At 64.0% G+C, this 11814-nt stretch overlaps 1 long non-coding RNA gene across 1 annotated transcript; it reads right to left on the bottom strand.

Moving 5' to 3' along the window:
• Positions 1-3157: 3157 nt before the first annotated feature.
• Positions 3158-8930, bottom strand: LOC136378867 (uncharacterized). Its single transcript, XR_010746647.1, has 3 exons — positions 8775-8930; positions 7671-7727; positions 3158-3417 (listed from the first exon to the last, which is right to left on the bottom strand). It is a non-coding gene; the product is annotated as an uncharacterized lncRNA (long non-coding RNA).
• Between the last annotated feature and the right edge of the window lie 2884 nt (positions 8931-11814).

Genomic DNA, 11814 nt, shown 5'->3' with positions numbered 1-11814 from the left:
CATGGTGGTGACGCAGGCGAGCCCAACGGCGCTAGGACCTTCCACGTGTGGCTGCGTCTCAGAATGGGCCAACATGCTCATCGCTCCCGGGGCTGAGAAATTCATTAAAGAAAGAAAAGGAAGAGGGAGGAAGAAAGGAAGGAGGGAGGGAGGGAGGGAGGGAGGGTGCATGCGTGTGTGTGCGTGTGAGGGTGGCTGTGACATGTTCTTAGCAGCTTACTGTGGAGATCGTTTTAGTCGACGCACGCCGCTCTGGAAACAGCGAATTGCAGAGGGGAAGGTTGGCGGCTCGCCCTGCCGGCCACGTGCAAACAGGCCTTGTCATCACGGGCCACCATTTGCAGGATGTTCCCTTGAGCGCCTGTCCTAGACGGACAGGCTGTGCGCAGACAGACAGACAGTCTGAGTCTTGTCAGAACCCACACCCGGCTCAGAGCTCCTTCTGCCCCCGACGAAGACTCAGGGACTGGTAGAGTCTTCATCGGGGCGGCGATGGCTCGTGCCAGCCGCCGTCTCTTCGCTGAAACCTTTGCGGCTGCCCCTCTGTGGGCCGAGCACCACACACGCCATTTCCGCGTTTGCCGCTGAGCCCGCCGCTGCCCCCGCCCCCGTGGGGAGCCGGAGTCTCCCCTGCCTGGGTCTCGGCTGGTGAACAGGAGCTCAAAGGGGGGCAGGGCCCCTGTTCCTGTGAAGCGTCTAGATGAGCTGCAGGGAAGAGGATTTATGTCAAAAGGTGTCTAAAGAGCTGCCACTCTGCTGTCCTTGGTCACCGTGTGGCTTTGTGACGGCTACATTCGGAAGACCCCGTGGCGGCTAAAAGGCCTGGCGTGGGGATTAGCGATGGGCACTCCCAGCTCTCCAGAGTGGTGGGTTTTTGTTTTGTTTTGTTTTGTCTTGTGTTTATTTCCTGGGGGCTTCCCCTCCTCTGTGAGCCTTGAAGGAGGCTGTGCACACTCTGCTGGAAACGGGTGTCCGGATGAGTCTGTCGGGCCAGACTGCAGCACGGAGGGGTCACTGTCTGGGCTCCTTATGGTCAATACCGGCAGCATCACCCATGACAGGCTTGGTCTCTGTAAAGTAGTGAGTCTGCTGACCAGGGAGGTGTGCAAGCAAAGGCTGGCCATCCACGTGGATCCTGCACCTGGGGCCCTGGGGCCATGTGCCCGGGGTGATGGGCATGGCCGGGTTCTGGCTTTCGCTGCAGACTGCCCGCTCGGGCGCCAGGGGCCCGGACTGACCATCACAGTCTGTGGGAGCCGGCATCCTGCCTAACGTTGCAAATGGGGGCACGGCTCTGTAACCAGGTCACCATGAGCCCTTGCATCCTAATTCAGGGGCACTTCAGTCCAGAATCTCGCCTTGCTGCTGAGACTCTCAGAAAGAACACCGAGAATGGTGAAATGTTTGTCTTTCACACTGAATTTGTGACCTCGCTGTATGACAGCTTGAAAGATTTGTGACCACTTTTTCCTGTTCCCAAACCGGGAAGGATTTTTTTTTTTTTTTTAAACTGATTCTAGGACTAGCACGGGGTCTTCAATCATCACCTCTGTGACCACGTGGGTCTCTGTGAGTGGACGGGGCCTGCGGTCAGCATGTTACAGGGAACATGCATCATCGCACACGCACAGGGCTGTGGAGTCCGGCGTCCTGGGTGCATGCACACACACACACACACACACACACACACACACACACACACACACACACACACACACACACCCCGTCGGCGGGAGGGAGGAGAGACTGAGAGACCTGAACAAGGGCATCAGTGCTGCCCGGACAGGACAGTGTCCAGGTGTCCTGGTGGAGCACCTTCGGGGGGTGCCTGGCACCTGAGCAGGGCACACCCGGCCCCTGCAAACTTGACAAGTGTGCATGTCCTCCACACTCCAAGCTGGACGCAGGAACCCCGAAAGCTCTGAGCAGCTTCGACCTCGGGCAGCCCACCCAGGGACCTGCTAGCTGAGGCCTGGGGGCCCCTGGGGGGTTTTTAGCTTGTTTTCTCCAAGTGTCAATCAGTGCCGCAGACCCACCCACTCTCCAGGGACCTGAAGGTCTGTGCGTGCTGGCGGTGCTGAGCTATCAATCATGAAGCCAAAACCTCCCCTCCCTCCCTCCCCCCCCAGGGCCGGCGAACAGGACTCCCACCTGCCCCTCTCTCTGGGCAGGGTTGACCACAGGCCAGAGGCCAAGGGGGCAGGAACCTGGTCCTTCCGTGGCCATTCCCAGCGGGCCTAGGCCCGTGCCCACCCAGCATAGAGCTGCCTGGTTGTAGTCACTGAATGATACATGCAACACGGTTGTCTTGGGCACCCTCCTCCCCCAGCCTGGTCCTCCGGGCCTCTGCCCACCTGCCCTGGGAATTACGGATGGCGTCTAAAAGATGTCAGATGTCCAGAGCTTCCCTTCTGTGCCGTCAAACGCTCCAGGAGAGGCAGCGTCACCCAGCGTCACGCGGTGCTGTTCTGCAGGAGGGGCTGAACCAGACGCACCACCAGCTCCCGCCCCGGCTCGGCCCTGAAATATACTGCAGCCACTCCCACTCCCACGAGGAGCCCCAGGACCCTCGGCAGAGCCACGGTGAGCCTGAGAAGCCGAGGTGCAGCAGTGACCGGTCCGTGTGCGGGAGGGGACGGCAGGCTGGAGCGGAACTCCCGCATCCAGAGGGCCGAGGTGCAGCAGTGCCCGGTCCGTGTGCGGGAGGGGACGGCAGGCTGGAGCGGAGCTCCCGCAGCCAGAGGGCTGAGGTGCAGCACAGAGGTGGGGTCTGGGCGCAGAGCAGCCCAGACGAAGTGGGCGGTGGGAGGTCCTGCCGGGCAGCCAGCCGCCAGCCCCTGGCACATCTCCGTCGGCACCCGGGGGCCCAACTGCAGCCCGGCTGCAGCCACGGTGGCTGACGCCCACCCCATCCCTGCGGGCACGGTCGTGCACCGCACAGATAGTGCGCCTGGAAAGGGACCACAATGCATCACTCCCCACACCCCCCAGGGCTGATGGGTCAGGCGGGGGGCGGTTGAAAGGCGGTTTAGTATTCACCATCCGGGAGAGGAGGGTTGAAGTGTGGATGAGGAACCAGACCCGCTTGGGAACGCCGGGTCAGGGAGACACGGGGTGGGGGTGGGGGGCTTGGTAGATGGGTCAGTAACACAGTGGACACTCTCGGGACATGGCAGAGCAGGTCAAGAAATGCCCCCCCCCAAGGGTATCATGGAGAGGCAGAGATTCAAGGCGGGAAATACAAGCGAAGGCTAAGAGAGGGAGGAGAGACACAGAGAGGGTCACCATCGGTGGGACGGAAGCTCAGGGCGGAGACACGCAGGCGTGAGCGTGGGTTCCGGGGAGAGAGAGCGGACATCCTCGCCTGATGGGCAGCTCGGGGACCTCAGATCGAAAGGGCCGTCGAGGACCGGCACGCTGAAAAGATGTTTAAGAAGATCAGAGACAGTAAAAGTCAAGATGTGCTCAGACAAAGGCGTTCGCCTCAGAGACCCCGGCTGTCAGACCCTCGGGCCGCCCAACAAAACCCTGGAAAGCGAGAGGGAAGGAGGGGGTGTTCTCGCAGGGTCGGGGGGCTGTGCACCCGAGGGTGAGAGGGAGCGGGTCCCCATCCACCAGGCCTCCGCTGACCAGCGCGTCCACTCTGAGAACGGTGCCCAGAGAGAGGCTAAAGCCCCAGGGGACCGAGCGGGGCGGGACAGGACGCACCCCCCCCCCCCAGAGGCGACCCTCCTGTGGGTGCACGCGGGCGCAGTGCCCTGTGTCTGAACCACGGGACAGCGAAGGCACATCGCGGGGAGCCCAGGTGGGTTTGGGGGTGCCCGGCTGCTGGGAAAGTGCAGATTCGCATCTAAAAATTAACTCCAAACTGGTGACGCTGCCGCCGCACCCCAAGCCCTACGGAGGGAAGTCGGTTGCAGGAAGGGCAGGGCCAGAACAAAGAGAGAGAGCCCTCCCCCAGGGCTTCCCTCCCGTCCCTCCCCCTCCCCCTCCCCCTCCCACGCCGTGATGGCCACGGAGAAGCCCCCACCCCCGAGGCTGCACCAGCTCAGGCAGATCCAGGTGCTTCTCTGTGTGCCTTCTCCAGAGAACGAGATCCTCTCCTGTGCAGCTGGGGTGGGTGGGGGGTGCAGAGACTGCTCCACCCCTCACCCCACTTTTCAGGAAGGGACACAGGCCGGCTGAGCGCTGGGCCGGGCTGGGCGTGGGGGCTGGACCCACAGGCTTGGCTCCAAGCAGCAGGCCTCGGGCCACAGGCCCCGCCCGGCCCCGGCGAAGAGGAAACGATGGCCTTGACCAAGGTCACGCGGCTGCAGGGACAGCATGGGAGGACGTCCCCTCAGCCCCCTGAGATGCTGCTCCGTGCTTATCTCTCTGGGTAACCTTGGGGCCTCAGAGTAATTAGGAATTGATTTTTCTTTTACTTGGTGGTCCCTTACATTTCAAGGTCTAGTTTCAGGAGGACCTTCTCAGCGGGCCCACCTTCTGACCTCCCCCAATCCGGGGCCCCAATCCCAGCCCAGTGCTGGACAGTGTGTCTTCACGGTCCCCCGTCCCCTGTAAGCGGTCACCTGGGGGAATCCGCCCGGCTGGACGCCGGTGCTTTCAGAAAACAGACCAGAGCCGGCCAGCGGGAGTCAGGTCATCGCCCGGCGTGTGGTGGCGGCATGTCTTCCTGCTGGGCCCCCCGACCTGAACCAAGTGCAGCACCCGCCGCGCCCCAGAGGTGCTGGGCGGCTGGTTCCTTCCGCCTGGGCGCCTCGCATCATCCCCTGGCCTGGCCCCCACACACCAGGGGGGTGCCTCTGAGCTGAGCTCCCTGGGCTGAGCTCACCCCCACCGGGGCGTGGAAACCTCCCAGCACCCCCGACGTGGGAACACCCCCCGTGTACAAACAAGAAGTGGGCTCAGAGGGGCTGAGCGGCTGCCCCGAGTGTGCACAGCTGGTAGGCGGGGCAGCAGCTTCCCGCCCTGCTCCACCGGCTCCCAGGGGCCTTGCTGGTGACCTGGACTGGACTCGAGTCTCCGGCCACCGCCATCCCGGGCCAGCCAGCTCAGCCTCAGAATCCCCCGGGGCCACCCGGCACCCCAAGAGCACATGTCCCCTCTCCTGCGCTCTGTGCTGAGGGGGGCCTGGCAGGGTGTGCGGCCACAACGCCAGGGACGCTGCTAATGGATCCGGAGGATGGGGCGGACATCACTCCTGGAGTCGGCTTGTGCTGGCCCCCCGCCCCTCGGGCCCTCCCACTTGGCTGGCAGAGCGAAGCCGGGAGCCCAGCAAGCGGCCTGTGGTGGGAACAGAAGGCCCTCCAGCCTGTAACTGGATAGGACGTCACTCCCCGTGATGATGAGCGCAAGTCCCTGTTCCCACAGAGCTGGGGGGGGGGGGCGAGGGCAGTGGGCCACACCTCACTGTCACTCAGCACATATCTGCGGGAACACCCGCCAGCCCCTTTGCACCCCTGCCACCAAGAGTCACCAGGGCCAGCTGCCCTCGCTGGGCCCACGCCTCCATTCTCCTGGAAGATGGACACAGTCTATTAGGAAAAACAAGGACAGAGGCGCTGGGCTCCCCAGGTGGCCACACCCTGAGGCTCTAGCTCAGCAGGGACGGCCTTCAGCTTGGGCCCCCTGCTCGGCCCGGTCTCCCCCTCCCTGTGGCTGCCAGGACCTGGAATCCCGGGTGGGGGCGGCCCCTCCTCATCTCTGGGCCGCGCGGAGACTCTCGGGAGACCCCCCGTAGTGGGAGGGAGACCCCCAGTAGTGGAAGGGAGATCCCCAGTAGTGGAAGGGAGACCCCCCGTAGTGGGAGGAAGACCCCCCGTAGTGGGAGGGAGACCCCCAGTAGTGGAAGGGAGACCCCCAGTAGTGGAAGGGAGACCTCTAGTAGTGGGAGGAAGACCCCCAGTAGCGGGAAGGAGACCCCCAGTAGCGGAGGCGGGAGGCGCCCGGAGCAGTGGCGTCTCCGGGCTGCGCCTGCCGCTCTGCGGGGCAGCCCACAGCTTCGCGGGGCGGTCTCGAGTCTGTGGCTGGGCTTGGCGGCCACACAGAGAAGGGAGGCTTTTCTGGCTGAGCTCAGGCTCCGGCTGCTGCATCCACTCCGCCCTGCGGCTTGGATGGCTGGGGCCGCACGCCTGAATCCAGGGCAGCCCCCCCCGGCCCTCCCCAGAGAAGGGGCGTCCCTGTTGGGTCTTCATTCTCCTGCAGCCAAGGTTTGGGAGCCGGCACTGGACTCTTGGGGTTCCGAGAAGGTGGCTTCACTTCACTCCGGGCCTGTTTCAGCCCAAATGAGGACCCTGTCATACAAGACGCCTGAGGACTCGCCCGCGGGTTCTGGGAACCCCCCCCCCGTACCTGGGGGGCCGAGAGCTGTCCCTAACCTATCTCAGCTCATCTGCCCACTCCCACCTGGACCCCAGAACCCTCCTCATCTTGAGCTGGCCACCCTGCTGGACGCTGGGCCCTTCACAAAAGGCCCCAAAGCGGTCCAGACAGTGGCCAGAGGTGGGGAGGCTGTCCCCAGCACACCGGGCAGGCAAACACGGTCCTTAGCGGCTCTGGTCCCGGGAAGAGGCGCCGAGCCCTTCTGTCTGAACTTGGGGTTCCCCCAGCAGGAGACAAGAGGCTCCAGAGATCCTGGGCCCTGCAGAGAGCCAGGACCCACCCCCCAGGCATTCTGGGAGGAACCAAGCCCAGATGCCCCCACTCTGTCTTGACGGGGGGAGGGTGCGTCCTTCAGCCTTGGCCTTGTGGGGACGTGCAGCTGTGGTGGGAGATTGTCTTCGTCACAAGGGGGGTCCTCCCCCACCTCTCCAAGGCTGCGGGGGTGCTGAGGGCTCGTTAATTGAGACCCTAGAGGGCCTATGAGAAGGCTCCACCCACTGGCCCGCCAGCCCCCTGCCCGTGTGTGCAGAGTGGATGTTGTGGGAGTCCAACCTCGCCTTCCGGGCTGGGGGCTGCGACAAAGGGGGCCCTGGAGTCCTGGGGGCTGTAGGAGGTCCTGGGAATTGCCTGGGCCCACAGGAGGGGCAGCACCCTGGGCCGGGGCAGTGGGGCGGCTGACAAGCTGGTGAGCTGACACTCCACCTGGGAAGGCAGGGTTGCAGCTGTGGACCCCGCAGAGGACCCTGCACCCACCGAGGCGTCCTCATTGACAGAGGAGGCTGGGGAGAATGCTCACGTCCCAGACTCACAGGTCCATGCGCTGAGGAGGGGAGGGGCATCTCAGGGCCCGCCCCCCCAAACACACACACAAACACACACCATGGTCCAAGCAGCAGGGGTGGCTCACACAGTGCTGGAGAAAAGGGAAGGATACGAAATATATAGAATTGAAAATAAAGAGGTGGCCTTAACTGGTTGGCTCAGCAGTAGACCGTTGACCTGGCATGTGGATGTCCCAAGTTCGATTCCCAGTCAGATCACATAGCAGAAGCACCCATCTGCTTCTCCATCCTTCCCCTCTCACTTCTCTCTCTCTCTCTCCCTCCCTCCCTCTCTCTCTCTCTCTCTCTCTTCCCCTCCCACAGCCATGGCTTGATTGGAGCAATTCAGTCCCAGGAGCTGAGGTGGCTACATGGCCTCCACCTCAGGTGCTAAGAAGAGCTCAGTTGCTGAGTAATGGATCAAGGGCCGCAGATGGGCAGAGCATCACCTCCCAGTGGGCTTACCATGTGAATCCTGGTTGGGGCGCATGCAGGAATCTGTCTCTGCCTCCCAGGGGAACGCTGAATTAAAAAATAAATAAGAAAGAAAGAAAATCAAGAGGTAAAGTCACTTGGATGTTTAATCAGCAAAAAAACCCCGGATCTCTGGCCTCCACCCAGGCTGTGGCACAGGCCGGGCAGGGCCTCCAACAGCTCCAGGGAAAAGGGACAGAGTGAGCGCTTCTGTCACCAGCCCTGAGTCAGCTCCTCGGGGAACCCGGCATCCACTGGGCTTGGGGGTTCCACAGCGCGTGACCAGCCACTGTGAGCCACGGCCGCGGACACAGGCTGTCCCCGAGCCATCTCCCCATCACTGAGTTGTGGCACCGTCTCCCCATGGGGCGTCTCAGGGAGCCTTAGGGGGCCCTGCCCGCTGCAGCCCCTGAGCCACGGCCGTGAATACAGGCTGTCCCCGAGCCATCTCCCCGTCACTGAGTTGTGGCACCGTCTCCCCACGGGGCGTCTCAGGGAGCCCTAGGGGGCCCTGCCCACTGCAGCCCCCGAGCCATGGCCACGGACACAGGCTGTCCCCGAGCCATCTCCCCGTCACTGAGTTGTGCCACCGTCTCCCCACGGGGCATCTCAGGGAGCCCTAGGGGACCCTGTCCCCTGCAGCCCCTGAGCTCCTCCCTCTCATGGTTGGGACCCCCCTGAGGCTATTGGGGTGTTCATCCCAACAGAGGACCCCCAAGGGGACTGCCACTGCGTCCCAGCACGCAGACCGGCAGCAGCTGTCCCCATACTCAGCACAGGGTCCTGAAGGGATGGTCACCACCCACGCGGGCCAGGACGGGGGGCAGCCATGCCCAGAGCCTCCCCAGAAACGTCCAAGGTCGATGCTGCTCCACCCTGCGCCACCCTGGGGCAGCCCCGCGTCCTGCCGGGGCCTCGGGGGCATCGGGCCTCTAGGACCACCACGGTCAGCTCCCAGACCCCTCCCCGAGTGGGACCTGGGGGGAGGGGTGGCTCTCCGGGTGGGGACTGGAGGACAGCACACGGCAGGTGCGCTCGGGTGGACAGGGCCCCTGTCCCCATGTCCTCCCAGGATCACACCCCCCAATGGCCCACCTGGGCCTAGGCCACTGGCTCCTCCTTGGTCCCCGACGGGGGAGGCTCCTTGTCACCCAGGGCTGGGCCACGGCGTGGGCAGGGTCCACTCCTGGTTTCAACATTTTATCCAGGCTCCAAGGCCAGGGCCACGCTGCAGGGCCCTCCCGGCTGTGCAGGTCAACCATGGCCTCCACCTCAGGTGCTAAGAAGAGCTCAGTTGCTGAGTAACGGATCAAGGGCCGCAGATGGGCAGGGGCTGAGCACAGGGTGTCATCGCTGTGTAAGGAAGGAGTGAGCAACAGGCTGTCCTCAGTTCTGTACAGGGACCCCATCTGTGTGCAGCCAGCAGGGGAGGGACACAAGACTGGCTTCTCAGAGCGGCCTGCTCTTGCTGGCCCTGACCGCCTCTGCTGGGGACAGGCTCGGGCCATGGAGGAAGCTTCCAGACCCTCCCAGCCAGAGGGCCGCAGGCCTTGCTGCCGAGCAGAAGGGGTGAGAAGGAGTCACTAACGGGAACCCAACCAAGTGGGTCCACGGCTGGGAGCCGCGGCTGGCCAGGGGCTCAGCTAGAACAGCCCACCCCACCCCACCCCACCCCAGCGGGGACGGCTGTGCCCTGGTGGGACTCTGGGGACAGGACAAGTGCGTGACGAGAGAGAGACCATCGGCACTCCTGACCTGACTCCCGGAGCTCAGGGACAGAGCAGCAGGGCTGGGCGCTGAGCTCAGGCTCCCAAAATAGCCCAGGGTGTGGCCGTCAGCAGGGAAGGGCGGCTGACTTCAGGCCACAAGCACCCTGGGAAGCCCCAGCTGCCCGGCCGCCACACCTGCTGGGCTCAGGGCCAGTCTACGGCCTGGGCAGAGGGGCGAGGGCACCGCTGGGCCACCCACTGCTCGGAGCCTGAGTCCCAGGAAGGGGCTCCTGGCTCCCCACCCTGCCTGCCCTTCACCGACCTTGGGCCAGCCCTGCCCTGCCCTTCACCTGCGCTGGATCTGCAGACAATCCGAGGAGCAGTGGGCGGGTACCGGGGTGCAGACGGGGAGGCCTGCGGGTGGGGGAGTGTGGCCCCACCCAGGTGGAAGACTGCCCTGCCCTCCCCCTCCCCGCCCTGGCAGTGGGGTCTCTGTGGGCTCAGGAGAGAGTCACTAACCCTAACCCCACCAAGTGAGTGATGAATTTTTATTTCATTCCTAGCTGTGAACCATGTTTTCTCCACGGTGCTCCTGATGCTCCAAGCACACCTCTGGCCTCGAGTCCTCCGTCTCCAGGCAGGACACCTGCACCCCTGACTGAGGCCCAGGGCTGGGCCCACGAAAGAGGGCTCTGGGCAGAAGGGCAAGGGGAGCAGGTGTCCTGTGCCCTTAGCTTTCTGGATCTTGACGCTTCCCTTGGGGTGTCCTTTACCAATGTCCACGCTGGGGGCGCTCTGAGGGCCATCAGCAGTCCGCAGAACTCAGGGCATCCCCTACCTGCAGCCCTTAGCCAGACCCCGGAGCAGGTGGGCTGAGCAAGGTTAGGATCAGCTGCAGGGACCGGCACCCTGAACAGGGCAGAAGACACAGAACTACTCTCGGGGCCTCTGCCAGTTGGGAGACAGACAAGAAAGCCCTGTGACTCATCTTACTGCGGGTACGGGGACTGAAGGGACACTGTTCAGATCAGGGAGGGGCTCTCTGCAGAAGTGACCCTCAAGCAGAGACCAGAAGGAGAGAAAGGGGTGAGCGCGTGCCAGGGAAGGCGGTCCTGTCAGATGGGCAGCACGTGCAAAGGCCCTGGGGCCCCCGTGTGCTGGGGAGTTCCAGGGCTGCAAGGGGGCAGCATTGTCACAGCTGAGAGTGAGGGTGGGGGCCGGGGGACATGAAGGGCCCGAGGGGGCTTTGCCCCTTGTGCTGACGGTAAACCTGCCGGGGGACCTGCCAGGAACAGCCGTACCTGGACCTCACACTGTATGAGGACAAAACAAGCAGACCTGCTAAGGTCTGGAGGGTGCAGGGAGGGGCGAGTCCGCTGGCTAGGCTGAGTCTGGACGACTGACCTGCTGCCCCAGGATGGAGACTACCGGAGGCACAGGACGCGGCACGGGGTTCTGATGATGATGCGCTTCCCGGGGGCTGAGAGGACCCCGCCGGCCTGGACCGCTGACCTGAGATGGAGCTCCCGCTCATCTGGGCTGGGTTCCGAGCTGATGGAGCTTCCCGCTCATCTGGGCTGGGTTCCGAGCTGATGGAGCTTCCCGCTCATCTGGGCTAGGTTCCGAGCTGAGGCTGCCCCGCCCCCCGGGTCTTCAGTGGGTGGTCTCTGCAGAAGCTTCCGGAACCGGGTACAGCGGCCGCCATCCAGGCGTAAGAAGGCCCTTTCTCTGCCTGTCGCCGCGTGAGCACAGCCTGAGGGTGTCCTGGGCCAGCTGGGCTCACAGGACCCAGGTGAAACCAGCGACTTGTCCAGGCAGTGGTGCTGGGGCCCAGGACTGGCGACTCCAAGGGTCCCCTGAGGGCTGCTGTGTGCAGGGAACAGGCGCTCTGTGCTGGCTGCCAGGGAGCAGGTCGGGGGGCTTCCTGGCCCTTCGAAGTCCTGGGCTCGCCCCTCCGGGGGGGCCTGGGGTGGGACCGACGCCTGGTGGCATCTCCCACAAAGTGTTCCTGCCCCCGGGGAGGCGTGGTGGGGGCAGAACACGAGAGAAGCGGGAAGTGGAGTGGACAGGAGGAAGGCTGAAAAGACCCACAGAGCTGCCCCAACTTCTCACCCCCCAGGGGCCACTGAGGCCTGCTCTCGGATGGACACCCGCCCCCGTGACCCTGATCTTCTAGGCCCTGACCACCAAGTGGGGCCTGCACTGCTGGCCACTCCATCAGGAACCTCCCTTTCTTTAGAGACTAAATGGTTCTGTCTCCCCAGATATTCACACCCAGGGCCTGGGCTGGGCCCCCTGGAGTAAGGGGGTGATCTGGGAGCCAAAATCAGCAAGGGGGTCTCTGAAGCTGCCTCAGGCAGGGGGGGCACAAGGGACCGAGGCTCCGAGAAGGGAGAGCAGAGAGGACCGGGGGGTGGGGGGCTCCC

This window comes from Saccopteryx leptura, chromosome 7, assembly GCF_036850995.1.
Source record: "Saccopteryx leptura isolate mSacLep1 chromosome 7, mSacLep1_pri_phased_curated, whole genome shotgun sequence".
NCBI lineage: Eukaryota > Metazoa > Chordata > Mammalia > Chiroptera > Emballonuridae > Saccopteryx > Saccopteryx leptura.
Note: the sequence above shows the minus strand (reverse complement) of the source record. Positions and strands in the feature narration are given on the sequence as shown.